Source organism: Onychostoma macrolepis, chromosome 01 (genome assembly GCF_012432095.1).
Source record: "Onychostoma macrolepis isolate SWU-2019 chromosome 01, ASM1243209v1, whole genome shotgun sequence".
NCBI lineage: Eukaryota > Metazoa > Chordata > Actinopteri > Cypriniformes > Cyprinidae > Onychostoma > Onychostoma macrolepis.
In genome coordinates, this window is record NC_081155.1 from 6,575,079 (window position 1) to 6,589,276 (window position 14,198).

Here is a 14,198-nt window from a genome sequence, read left to right on the forward strand (position 1 = left end):
ATCTCTAACATGGTTACTTCAGTTGAAACAATAAATCAACATCTAAACCTTAGTTAATTCTCAATAAGATCTTCTGTAGATGTCTGACAGAAATAAAGTCAGTCTGGTTATTAATAAGTGGAGCTGGTGATGCTGTTTGTGGGGTTGTTTAATCAGATCTTGAGAGATTTAATGTATTTTATTTCAGTTGATTTCATCTAAGGCTGTGACTAAAGTTAGTTGTTCTTGTGTTTCTTTTTCTTCAGTGATTCTGTTTGTTAACAGCAAGTGTTCATCACTAATGCTCAATTATTACTCAATTAATCACTTAATTGAAATGTATATCTTATTTTAGTGAACTCAACTGAAATAAGTTCAGAGCACTCATAATTGTTAGTTTTAAAAACTTAAATGGTTTAAGGCAATAAGTTTACTCAAAAAGATTGAGTTAACCTAACTTGTCGGGTTTTACAGTGCACAAAAATAAGTCGAGCAAACTTTTAAGTTGGCTCAACTCTTTTTTTTTTTACAGTGTGCCAGTAAGTTAGAACTTAAAATGTTAAGTTCACTGAATTAAATTGGTCTCCTTGAATTTCAATAACATTAAACTGACTTAAAAAATCAAGTTGAATCTAGCATAACTTACAAAAAAAAGTTGAAATTGCTTAAATTATTTTTATGAGTTATTTTCATGACTTTTTCATCAGTGCAGAGAGGTGTGTAAAGGGTGTTTTTTTGTGAAGCGCTGCAGAGCTTCTGGCCCGACGGTGGAAACGAAGCGTGATTTTGGGTTCAGTGCTACAGGTCTGAGGCTATTAGCCTAATGACAGAAAAGTGTACAACTGAGCAGCTACAGCCTGACTTTAATGCTAAACATGAACAATACACTGATAAATCAGATAAAAAACATTAAAATCTAAATGAAGTAGGCTTTAAACATGATATAAAGCATGAAGGAAAATGCACTTAATCCTTTGGTGTTCGGTAATTTTTTGACTGAAAAAAAAAAAAGGTTTTCGAAATTTTGAAAATTTATCGGAATGGCATGAAAGTCGATGACTTTTATGGCAGTCACTATGTGACCACAAACAAACAAACAAAAAAAATCATGGACTTGATTCAAAAAAGCTAAATGGTTGTAAAAAAATAAATAAATAAAAAATATTCACACGTGTTGTTCGCTGTCAAAAATGACCGCCATTGGAAATGAATGGGAAATATGCAAAAATACAAATAATGTTTTTGTGTATACATTATACAAATCATTCATGATGCAGAAAAAAATATGCACAGCAATGAAGGGGTGACACTCTAAAATATCAAGAGTGCAAACTAGACACACTTCCGCCCCCCGGAATTAATAAGCCTTTTAGAGCTATATAGTAATCTAGTGGCTAAACCATAGTGGCTAACCAAGTTTTTTTCTTATTTTTCTTATTCTACTCCATAAAGATGGTAATAATCAGACCAGATGACTTAAAAAATTGGATTTTAAAGGCATTGTCTCTATTTTAACATGAAATACTGCCATAATTGAAAAGTAATAGAAAATATTAGAAAGAATGTTATATATATATATATATACACACATATAAATATTAGTACCATGAAATTCTCTCAAAATACAAAAGAAAAAATATATATTATTGAACAAAAATATATTACATTGATTTTACTAAAAAAAAAAAAAGATAAATAAATAAAAAAAGTTACATTTCAGGCGTGAACAAAACAAGTATGACTCCCAAATTAACAATACCAGAGAGCTAAGTGATTACACACTTTTACAATTCATTAACCTTTATCTGCTATTTTAACCAAATTACTTCAGCCATATCATGACACTCCTGTCAGTCATTCAGGTATCCACCCACAAGGTGATTTGTAAAAGCTGTAAAACGTTTATGTGAGTCCAAAACAGTACATCTTCTTCTTTTTCTTCTTAATAGGAAAAAACAAAAAAAGAAGGAAAAAAGAAAGGGAAAAAAAAAAAGAAAGTGGAAATATTAATAATAAAAAATAAAGAAAGTGGAAAAAATTAATAATGAAATATTTAAATAATGAGAACATTAGTCATTAGGAAAGGCTACTAGATTGTCTTTTGTCTCTATGTAGTAGTTGTTCTTACTTACTGGAATATTTTCGTACACAGAAGAGTTCAGTTCAGGTTTACAGATATTAGTGCAGCGTTGAGCAGACTTTATGAATGAAGAGACAAAGTATATTCAGCACTGTGTTATTTAAATTTCTATATACTTATTGGTTAGACATTTGTTATTTTTACACTGACATTGAAGAGTGTTTAATTTCTTTTTGGTCAAAGGTGAAGAGAATTTAATGTTTTATAGGAAATTCTCAGCTAAAATACTTACAGCTACATACACAGGATCAGTCATTTCTTCTCTTTTTCTCTGGCTGTTGTAACCACGTGTTTCTCAAACATATTTATTACAACTCAAAAGCCCAGAGGAAATGATCAGTAGTTGATTGTTATATGTTTATACTAACAATCATCTGTAAGTGAACTGATCTCATTGACAGTGAACATAGACTCATTGTGTGTCTAATCTCTGTTTAATTGAATGTTATATTGATTATAACAAAGAGATACTGGTTCTGCAACAGTTCATAGAAAGAACTTTCCAAACAGTTTGTCTACAAAAAAAAAAAAAAAAAAAAAAAGTTTTAACCGATGGCAGCAACTAGACTCACACAGACATCAAGAATCAGCTTGTGAACCTCAACAATGGTCACACTAACTCAACATCTAAACCTTAGTTAATTCTCAATAAGATCTTCTGTAGATGTCTGACAGAAATAAAGTCAGTCTGGTTATAAATAAGTGGAGCTGGTGATGCTGATTATGTGGGTTGTTTAATCAGATCTTGAGATTTAATGTATTTTATTTCAGTTGATTTCATCTAAGCATGTGTCTAAAGTCAGTTGTTGTTCTTGTGTTTCTCTTTCTGTCAGTGATTCTGCTTGTTAACAGCAGGTGTTCATCACTAATGCTCAATCAGCACTTAATTAATCACTTAATTACTTAACTGCAATGCATATCTTATTTTAGTGAACTCAACTGAATAATTGTTTGTTTTAAAAACTTAAATGTTTTAAGGCAATCAGTTTCCTCAACGGTTTGAGTTAACCTAACTTGTTGGGTTTTACAGTGTGATTGGTTAGCTTTAACTGATTTCTGCGGAAAAAAAATTCTCCTCTCAATTATCATTTTATATACAGAAGAGTTTTAGAGTTGAGGGAAGATGTTGCAAATGCAGCAGATAATTGTGGTTGTACAGTAAATGGAAGGATTTGGGTTAAGTTTGATGAGGCACAGAGTGTCATTCAACGAATCAGTAACTCGGAATGCAGCAGTCGTCACGCAGTGATTGTAGCTTCAAGCATTCTTGAACAACTCCAGTCGTTGGACGTACCAGCAGAAGAAACGGCAAGATGTATTGGTGTGTCGCTAAGGACAGTCCGACAAAAACTTGCATGTGCTGGTTTAAGGTATGTAAACAAAATGTTTTAGATCGGGCAACAGTAACTAAGGGGGGCGGGGCTTACCGATTCTTTCCAGAAACATTTTAGAAAATACCTGCCAATCTAATGCATTTTCTTACGTCACTGAATATGTCTCATATTTTGCTAGCGCGGCAGCGTGAAACACAACAGGCTTGTTCAATCGATCAGCACACGACACCACAAATATCAAAAGGAAATGTTACAGTTACTAATGTAACCTCAGTTCCCTGAGATAACAGGAACTAGCATCACACACCCAGCCATACTATAAGCTGTTACAAGTCAATGCTGCCACTTATCAGTCAAAAGATTCTCATGAAATGGCACTCCGCACCACTTATATGGGCAGTCAGCCGCTCCCCACAAACCCCCCACATTTTTTGTTTTTGTTTTTGTTTGACGAGCTGCAATGGCATTTGTGCAGCTATGAACATTAACAAATCGGGCTTCAGTATTCAGAGAAAACAGAGTTTCCCCATAGCATGGTAAACACAGTGCTCGTTCCCATTATCTTATGGAAACAAGGTTACACTTAGTAACCAGATTGTTTACCCCAGCAATGATGTGAGCTTCAGACTTCCTTGTTCAATACCTGAGTGAGTAGCTATCCGTGTGGAAAGAAAAGTTTCACTGAATTCACAACCTTCTCACTCATTTACATACACCACATATTACCACACACACATATCGTACAAGATCAGCATCGTGATGATGAAAACTGCAGCTCCACAAGCTCCACAAACTATGGATATGTGTAATATCACCAGACGTCCTACAACAGAGACAAGAGAGTAAAACACCAGAACAGATTCATTTGCTTCACTTTAGAAAGAGTAAATGAGCTGCTCTACCTTTAACAGTGACAGTAACAGCGTCTGATCTCTGAGATCCATGTTGATTGTGAGCCTCACAGTAGAAGCGTCCACTCTGTAGTGCACTGAAACTCTGTCCAGATCCAACAGCTGAGCTTTGATTCTCCTTAAACCAGCTGAAGTTCAGAGCAGGTGGGTTTGAATCACTGCTGCAGATCAGAGTCACTGATTCACCTTCCCAGAACTGAGCAGACTGCATGAAGGACACTGAGATGCTCTTTGGAGGGTCTAAAAACCAGAGGAAAGTAACTAATTACATTTACTCGCGTTACTGTAATTGAGTAGCTTTTTTTGTGTACTTCTACTTTTTAAAGTAATTTTTAAAATCTGTAATTCTACTTTTACTTAAATATATTTAGTTTGAAGTATTGTACTTCGCTACATTTTAGAACACATTAATTACTGAGTAAAAAAAAAAAAAAAAATCGCTCCCTGGAAACTACTGCTGTAAATAATGGTCAGGAGAACAAACTGGCGCTAAAATCATAAGAAAAATGCAGACGGACAAGACAGGCGTTAATGGTGCAGACCCAGCTGAAAACCAAACCCCTTCGTATTCTGCTGAAGTTGAGCTCGAAAGAAATGAAGTTAACCCCTGGCCATGTTTATGCTCTATTATGCAGTGTAAACTGTGTTTGCTCAGGGAGATCAAACTAGCAGCTTATAAAATCCCGACATCACCCCTTCGCAAGCATGTAGAGGTATGGTAAATACTTACATCATTGCATTTATGGCAAGCTGTTTTAGCATTGAATCTATAAGACGTACTAGTATATGCTGTGTTATTCTGTCATGTTTTCTCCCTTTTTTTACAAACTGCGACAAACGCCAGTCTCTCTTTTCTGCAGAATGCAATATATCCACTCAACCAATCACAGCGCACCATTCCACGCACTGTAGACAGTAATGTCGGCACTTTGATTACACCCAGCATCCTAGTTTTCCTCATCTACTTTGTACTTTGGGATCAACAAACAAACAAAAAGGGCTGCACGATAAATCGCATGTGATTGTCATTCGCATCTCGTCAGTAAAGCCGGTTTTGTGATAGCAAATCTCCATCACGTGCTTTCAGATGGAGCGGCATTTAATACACAGAGCCGTAGATCACTTACAAGCTACGCAATATTGCGTTCATTATCGCAAAATCAGATGAATTGCATTCGATTATGAACGCGCTATTGCTTAGCTTGTCAGTGTAAGTGTTTTTATTAATGCCATTCATGTTTTTGTTAATATAGCATATAGCACTAGTCAACTAAATGAATATAACATGGCAAAGATCAATGCACGTTTGGAAGTTGAATATAACCCAGTCAACAATTTGATCTCACAGTGATGTCACCATGAGCTCCCAGGATACTCGTGATGTATTCATTTTAAAACCGCCAGTAGGTGTCAGCAAGTCACTATTAATAAGTGAGTCGTTGAGACTGAACCGAATCATTTAAACAGTTGATTCATTCAGGAACGAAACACCGCCATGTTGCTCAAAGACGCAAAACTGTGCTGTGGCTGTGTTAGGAATTATTTTTGTTGTCGAAATAGAGCAAAAACAGGCAATATGGTGTCTAAAAGGCAAGTCTCTTAACCTCTTAACTGTCACCGTCCACCCTGTGGGACGCCTACCTTTACTTCACTATTTTACAATTAAATCCTAATCTAATCATGACAAACTATATATCGTTGGAGAGGTCTAAGACTCCTAAATAGGTATTTTACCACTTTTTCTGTTAAAAAATTATGTAGGAAAAGTAATAGATTAATTTATGACCAGAGGTGTCAAATCCAGGGTCAGAAAGTAAAAGTCCTGCCATGTGTTTATTCCACCCATGAACTCAGCAGCTGATTTCACCAGAGGAGGAACCAAGTCATTCCTTTCAAGTCACAAGCAAGTTTCGAGTCAAATCCCAAGACCTCAACGAGTTGAGGTAATTAAGAGATAATTGAGAGACTAATTAAATGTTGATTGTGCATTAGTGATGAACACCTGCTGTTATTGAGAATTACAGAGGATCAGATGTTGATGTTTTATTGGTTAAAATGATGCCACCATCATGTAGATCAGTGTTTGCTTTAGTTGGGCTCTTGACCCTTTTAGTAACTGAGAATGGATTGCTTTTAAGCAATTGAAATATTGCTTCACAACAAACATTTGCACATTGCTGAATTAAAAGCTTGAGGAAGCAGATGAGCTTACACTTTTGGCTTTTATGTCACTTGAATGAACATCATGAAGGTGTCTCTCTTTGGTTTATTTACTGACGTTCAGCTGTTACAGAACTGCAGGAATTTACTATTAAACAAATGCCATCGTAATATTAAATATTGGAAAAAATTAAGAATTATATTGCTCAGGCTTTTAGACATGAACACTTATCATACGATCCTCAACAGTGGTGACAATAATTATTCATACTGTGGTGTTACCCAGCATGCATTGCAGCATGAAGCATTTTGTTGATTGTCACCATTGTTGAGATTCATACGCTGGTTCTTGATGTCTGTGTGTGTCTGAGTAGGACTGGAGTTTAAATATTTAAATGCATTAGATTTAAAATTCTTTCTCTATAACTGCTACAGCAGTAAATTCATTGTGCACTGTGGTTTCACAGAGTTGTTTATTCAAAAGCAGAACATAAATTAAAAAAATGAAAAATGTTGTATGTGTATATATATATACACAGTATATTGGATGCAAACAGGTAAGCACCTGATGATTACCTCATCATATGAAAACAACTAACAGTTGCTCACTGCACAGCACTGATCTCTCCGCTTTACAACAGCACATGCATTGCTACAAAGAGATCTAACACAGGAGTCAAGGGTCAAGAGCCCAACTAAAGCAAACACTGATCTACATGATGGTGGTATCATTTTAACCAATAAAACATCAACATCTGATCCTCTGTGATTCACAGTAACAGCAGGTGTTCATCACTAATGCACAATCATCATTTAATTAGTCTCTCAATTATCTCTTAATTACCTCAACTCGTTGAGGTCTTGGGATTTGACTCGAAACTTGCTTGTGACTTGAAAGGAATGAGTTGGTTCCTCCTCTGGTGAAATCAGCTGCTGAGTTCATGGGTGGAATAAACACATGGCAGGACTTTTACTTTCTGACCCTGGATTTGACACCTCTGTTTATGACAAGAGTGCACCTGAAAAATCTACATCATGACATGAATTCTGACCTTTGTCACAGAAAGTCTTCTTAGTTGCCTTTTTCTCTATCACGAATTAGAAATCATAAGAAATTATTTATCAGTAGAAAACTTAAAATTTCAAAATTCATCCTTTGAAACCCATTTTAAAATCAGACATTGCATTACCATGTAAATTGTACATTAAAATCATGTTACAAAATATTTTCATTCATGAATTATAAAAAATTAAGTTTGGATAGTGCACTATAATGTCTCTGTTCAAAACTGTGGGTGACAGTTAAGGGGTTAATTAACTTCTTACTTATTGAACAGTTAAAAAAAAAAAAAAAAAACTATATGTAATCATACTGATTTTTGGAGAAAAAAACGGCACTTTTCATGTGATATTGATTTACTATATGAAATGATAAAAATATACACACTGTAAAACCTAACAGTTAGGGTAACTCAAACCGATTGAGTAAACCGATTGCCTTAAAAACCTGACAAGTTAGGTTAACTCAAACCGTTTGATGAAACGTATTGTCTTAAAATATTTAAGTTTTTTAAAACTAATAGTTCTGAGTACTCTGAACTTATTTCAGTTGAGTTCACTAAATAAGATATATGCCCAACAAGTCACGGTAACTTAACCCCTTAACTGTCACCCACAGTTTTGAACAGAGACATTATAGTGCACTATCCAAACTTAATTTTTTATAATTCATGAATGAAAATATTTTGTAACATGATTTTAATGTACCATTTACATGGTAATGCAATGTCTGATTTTAAAATGGGTTTCAAAGGATGAATTTTGAAATTTTAAGTTTTCTACTGATAAATAATTTCTTATGATTTCTAATTCGTGATAGAGAAAAAGGCAACTAAGAAGACTTTCTGTGACAAAGGTCAGAATTCATGTCATGATGTAGATTTTTTTCAGGTGCACTCTTGTCATAAACAGAGGTGTCAAATCCAGGGTCAGAAAGTAAAGTCCTGCCATGTGTTTATTCCACCCATGAACTCGGCAGCTGATTTCACCAGAGGAGGAACCAACTCATTACTTTCAAGTCACAAGCAAGTTTCGAGTCAAATCCCAAGACCTCAATGAGTTGAGGTAATTAAGAGATAATTGAGAGACTAATTAAATGATGATTGTGCATTAGTGATGAACACCTGCTGTTACTGTGAATCACAGAGGATCAGATGTTGATGTTTTATTGGTTAAAATGATACCACCATCGTGTAGATCAGTGTTTGCTTTAGTTGGGCTCTTGACCCTTGACTCCTGTGTTAGATCTCTCTGTAGCAATGCATGTGCTGTTGTAAAGCGGAGAGATCAGTGCTGTGCAATGAGCAACTGTTAGTTGTTTTCATATGATGAGGTAATCATCAGGTGCTTACCTGTTTGCATCCAATATACTGTGTGTGTATATATATATATATATATATATATATGCACATACAACATTTTTCATTTTTTAAATTTATGTTCTGCTTTTGAATAAACAACTCTGTGAAACCACAGTACGCAATGAATTTACTGCTGTAGCAGTTATAGAGAAAGAATTTTAAATCTAATGCATTTAAATATTTAAACTCCAGTCCTACTCAGACACACACAGACATCAAGAACCAGCGTATGAATCTCAACAATGGTGACAATCAACAAAATGCTTCATGCTGCAATGCATGCTGGGTAACACTACAGTATGAATAATTATTGCCACCACTGTTGAGGATCGTATGATAAGTGTTCATGTCTAAAAGCCTGAGCAATATAATTCTTAATTTTTTCCAATATTTAATATTACGATGGCATTTGTTTAATAGTAAATTCCTGCAGTTCTGTAACAGCTGAACGTCAGTAAATAAACCAAAGAGAAACACCTTCATAATGTTCATTCAAGTGACATAAAAGCCAAAAGTGTAAGCTCATCTGCTTCCTCAAGCTTTTAACTCAGCAATGTGCAAATGTTTGTTGTGAAGCAATATTGCAACTGCTTAAAAACAATCCATTCTCAGTTACTAAAAGGGTCAAGAGCCCAACTAAAGCAAACACTGATCTCCATGATGGTGGCATCATTTTAACCAATAAAACATCAACATCTGATCCTCTGTAATTCTCAATAACAGCAGGTGTTCATCACTAATGCACAATCAACATTTAATTAGTCTCTCAATTATCTCTTAATTACCTCAACTCGTTGAGGTCTTGGGATTTGACTCGAAACTTGCTTGTGACTTGAAAGGAATGAGTTGGTTCCTGCTCTGGTGAAATCAGCTGCTGAGTTCATGGGTGGAATAAACACATGGCAGGACTTTTACTTTCTGACCCTGGATTTGACACCTCTGGTCATAAATTAATCTATTACTTTTCCTACATAATTTTTAACAGAAAAGTGGTAAAATACCTATTTAGGAGTCTTAGACCTTTCCAACGATATATAGTTTGTCATGATTAGATTAGGATTTAATTGTAAAATAGTGAAGTAAAGGTAGGCGCCCCACAGGGTGGACGGTGACAGTTAAGAGGTTAAACCGTTTGAGTAAACCAATTGCCTTAAAAACCCAAGTTAGGATAACTCAAACCATTTGATGAAACTTATTGTCTTAAAACTTTTAAGTTTTTAAATCTAACAATTATGAGTGCACTGAACTTATTTCAGTTGAGTTCACTAAAATAAGATATACATTGCAGTTAAGTAATTAAGTGATTAATTAAGTGCTGATTGAGTATTAGTGATGAACACCTGCTGTTAACAAACAGAATCACTGACAGAAAGAGAAACACAAGAACAACAACTGACTTTAGACACATGCTTAGATGAAATCAATTGAAATAAAATACATTAAATCTCAAGATCTGATTAAACAACCCCACAAACAGCATCACCAGCTCCACTTATTAATAACAAGACTGACATCTACAGAAGATCTTACTGAGAATTAACTAAGGTTTAGATGTTGATTTATTGTTTCAATTGAAGTAACCATGTTAGAGATCAGTGTCTGATTTAGTTGGGCTCTTGACCCTTGACTTCTGTGTTAGTAGTTCTGTTTCGTCTCTTTCTCTGGCTGTTATAACCATGTGTTCTTCGAACATGTTTGTTATAACTCAAAAGCCCAGAGGAAATGATCAGTAGTTGGTTGTTATATATTTATAATGACAATCATCTATTAGTGAGCTGATCTCATAGAATTTTAGCATAGACTCATCGTGTCTAATTTCTGATTGAACTAACATATTGATTATAGTAAAAGCGATTCTAAGAGCCACCGTTTCTGTGATAGTCAGTTAATATAAAGGACTTTCCAAACAGTTTGTCCACAAAAAGTTTTAATCTATGGCAGCAATTAGACACAGACATCAAGAACCAGCTTGTGAACCTCAACAATGGTGACCATTAAATTTTTTTTTTTTTAAATCATGCAGCAATGCATGCTGGGAGCCATGGATGAGTTTTGTACTATGCTAGTACCCAGCATGCATTGCAAAATTATTGTCTGTGTGAGTCTAGTTGCTTCCGTAAATTAAAACTTTTTGTGGACAAACTTTTTAGAAAGTCCTTTATATTAACTTACTGTCACAGAACCGGTGGCTTTTAGAATCGCTTTTACTATAATCAACACATTCATTTAACCAGAGATTAGACACACAATGAGTTGTGTTTATTCTCAATGAGATCAGCTCACTAATAGATGATTGTCATTATAAATATATAACAACCAACTACTGATCACTTCCTCTGGGCTTTTGAGTTGTAACAAATATGTTTGAAAAACACATAGATACAACAACCACAGCAAAAGGAAAAAAAAAAAAAAAAAAAAACTACTAACACAGAAGTCAAGGGTCAAGAGCCCAACTAAAGCAGACACTGATCTCTAACATGGTTACTTCAAATGAAACAATAAATCAACATCTAAACCTTAGTTAATTCTCAATAAGATCTTCTGTAGATGTCTGACAGAAATAAAGTCAGTCTGGTTATTAATAAGTGGAGCTGGTGATGCTGTTTGTGGGGTTGTTTAATCAGATCTTGAGATTTAATGTATTTTTATTTCAGTTGATTTCATCTAAGCATGTGTCTAAAGTCAGTTGTAGTTCTTGTGTTTCTCTTTCTGTCAGTGATTCTGTTTGTTAACAGCAGGTGTTCATCACTAATGCTCAGTCAGCACTTAATTAATCACTTAATTACTTAACTGCAATGTATATCGTATTTTAGTGAACTCAACTGAAATAAGTTCAGAGTACTCATTACTATTAGTTTAAAAAAACTTAAATGTTTTAAGGCGATCAGTTTCCTCAAACTTTTGAGTTACCCTAACTTGTTTGGTTTTACAGTGCAGGTGCTGGTCATATAATTAGAATATTATCAAAAAGTTGATTTATTTCACTAATTCCATTCAAAAAGTGAAACTTGTATATTATATTCATTCATTACACACAGACTGATATATTTCAAATGTTTATTTCTTTTAATTTTGATGATTAGAGCTTACAGCTCATGAAAGTCAAAAATCAGTATCTCAAAATATTAGAATATTACTTAAGACCAATACAAATAAATGATTTTTAGAAATCTTGGCCAACTGAAAAGTATTTTGAAGTTTGAATAGGCTTTGCTTGACAGTATTCTCAAGCTTGCAGTCATCCATGTTGCTTGTGCACCTTTTCCTACCCAAATCCTTCCTTCCAGTCAACTTTGCATTTAATATGCTTTGATACAGCACTCTGTAAACAGCCACACCTTTCAGTAATGACTCTTTGTGGAGGGTGTCAATGTTCGTCTTCTGGATCGTTGCCAAGTCAGCAGTCTTCCCCATTATTATGGTTTCAAAGAACAAGAGATACCCAGAATTTATACTGTAGGGATGGTCATTTATTGAAACTCAAATGTAAATATTCTAATATTTTGAGATACTGATTTTTGACTTTCATGAGCTGTAAGCTCTAATCATCAAAATTAAAAGAAATAAACATTTGAAATATATCAGTCTGTGTGTAATGAATGAATATAATATACAAGTTTCACTTTTTGAATGGAATTAGTGAAATGAATCAACTTTTTGATGATATTCTAATTATATGACCAGCACCTGTATACATTTTCTGCCCCTATATCTTCAATTTTGTGATCATTCTAAATGCATTTTGACACTGAATCATGCAGTGAAAGAACACACTCTAAATGCGCGCACACTAGTCTAATCTAGACTTCACGGCACTCTGTAGGAGTGTTTTGTTTGGTTTTTGGCAAAATACTGATAATGTCAAATCGCACATAGTTAAAACAATAATTACGATATTATCACAGATGATATCGCACACCCTGCTGCACAACTGTCTTTTTGGCTAATTTGTGCAAAACCTTTTGCTAAACTGTCAAAGCTTCATTTTAACCACCAATGCAACGATGCAAGTCCCAGTCAACACGTGAGATCACGCGATGATCACAGTGACATCACAACATTCTCATACGGTGATACTCACAGTGTGAGTAATATGTGAACTTATTGTGAACTCAAAATGTTGGGGGGTGGTGGGGTTCTTATTTCTGTTAGACATCTACAAAAGTGCTTATTGAGAATTAACAGAGATTTAGATGATGTTTTATTGTTTTGTTTGACGTTACCATCAGTGTGAGTAGTGTTTGCTTTAGTTGGACTCTTGACCCTTGACTTTATAAAAATTTTTTTTGGGGGGGGCTGCTGTAGCTGCATTTGAAAAGCACATTTGTTATGGCAAGGAAAACCAAAAAGATACTGCAATCAGGCGGTATTAGTTTGTTATGGATGACAGTGCAACCATCACCTAAATTCAGTATGCAGTCTCTGTGAGGAGTTATTGATCTAACGTTTTTAATAATGGATCATTAAAAAAAAGAATCTGTGATTATACAGTATAGGACCCAGCAGTGCCATAATTGTTTATGAAGGATTTTAAAAGTATGATAAAACACAAACATTTTGAACTACTGTGTCATTTAAAAACAAAGTGAGACATCAAGAATCAGTGTATGAATCTCAACAATGGTGACAATCAAAAGCTTCAAGATGCAATGCATGCTGGGTACTTAGTCTCTGTGCAGTGAGTGCACTTTGACCTCACACATCATGAGTACATTTTAAATGAGCTACTTTTTACTTTTACTGCAGTAGATTTTTAGACTGGTACTTTTATTTGTACTTAAGTAAAATTTCTTTAATGGAATGGTACTTTTACTTGAGTAGAATATTTTCGTACTCTTTCCACCTCTGCTAACAACAATCACTATATTAATTATTGGTTACACTTTATTTTGATAGTCCACTTTAGACATTCTACTAACTACACAGTAAAACCTCCAATGTTAAATCAACACTCCCAGTGTATATATAATCCACACTCAGAGTGTTAAAAAAGTAATGCCGAGTTCACACTGCACGATTTTAGCCCGATTTTTCACTCGCCGGCAGGTTTTGATAAATCGCCGACAAATGCCCGACATCGGAGGCAAATCGGAGCTCGTTCACGCGAGTGACAATCGCGCAGTGTGAATTATTAGAGACGCGATCTGAGAGAATCGCCGACATGTCGCCGACGCCTGTGAAATATTTGGCATGCTAAATATCTGGAGCTGTCGGCGATTCACAATCACGCTGTGTGCAATGATTTCTGACT

The 14,198-nt window shown here is 34.8% G+C and overlaps 1 pseudogene; it reads right to left on the bottom strand.

Annotated features, from left to right (window-relative positions):
* Window positions 1–4,030: 4,030 nt before the first annotated feature.
* The window catches only part of LOC131536835 (B-cell receptor CD22-like), a 34,433-nt pseudogene continuing 24,265 nt past the window's right edge, over window positions 4,031–14,198 (bottom strand).